The sequence below is a fragment of the Fukomys damarensis genome, unplaced genomic scaffold (assembly GCF_012274545.1).
Source record: "Fukomys damarensis isolate Sample0158 unplaced genomic scaffold, DMR_v1.0_HiC HiC_scaffold_35, whole genome shotgun sequence".
Taxonomy (NCBI): Eukaryota; Metazoa; Chordata; class Mammalia; order Rodentia; family Bathyergidae; genus Fukomys; species Fukomys damarensis.
Genome location: NW_022900947.1, coordinates 2804128 through 2804613, shown reverse-complemented (window position 1 = coordinate 2804613; position 486 = coordinate 2804128). Strand labels below are relative to the sequence as shown.

The 486-nt window shown below is 58.8% G+C and overlaps 1 protein-coding gene across 4 annotated transcripts in view; it reads right to left on the bottom strand.

Moving 5' to 3' along the window:
* Positions 1 to 486, bottom strand: part of Afap1 (actin filament associated protein 1) — a 90485-nt gene that overhangs the window by 41264 nt on the left and 48735 nt on the right. The gene's annotated exons all lie outside the window — the stretch shown is intronic.

Below are 486 nucleotides of genomic sequence, written 5' to 3'. Positions count from 1 at the left end.
GCAAAAAAAAAAAAATACTGTACAGTTCACAACTCTAACTTCAACTAAGGTTTCTGAAGGGAGAAGGAGGGGGAAGAGAGGAGAGGAGAGGAGAGGGCGGGAGTGAGGCCCGGCTCCAGAAGCCCCTTCTGGAGGAGCCTGGAGGAGGAGAGAGCACGGCCAGGGCTCTGGCTACTTGGTTTTCCTGTTCTGCTTCTCTGTGAAAAGAGACTTGGCCTCAAGCTTTCTGAAAGAATTTCCCCTGCTGGCCTCCCGCCCTGCGCCCTCCCCCGCCTGCCTTCCCACTTCCATGACCTGGCTTTGAGGAATTCACTGACTCACGACACATGAGAAAACCCATCTGAAACTCCTGGCAAGCTGCTCTGCGCTGCACTTCCACGGCAAAAGCCGCAGGCCCAGCCGGGAACAAGACCCGCCCCAGCGGGCGCAGGCACCCGGGAAGTCAGGCAGGTGGGCTGTGGCGTGGGCTCGGCTCACCCTGGGCTG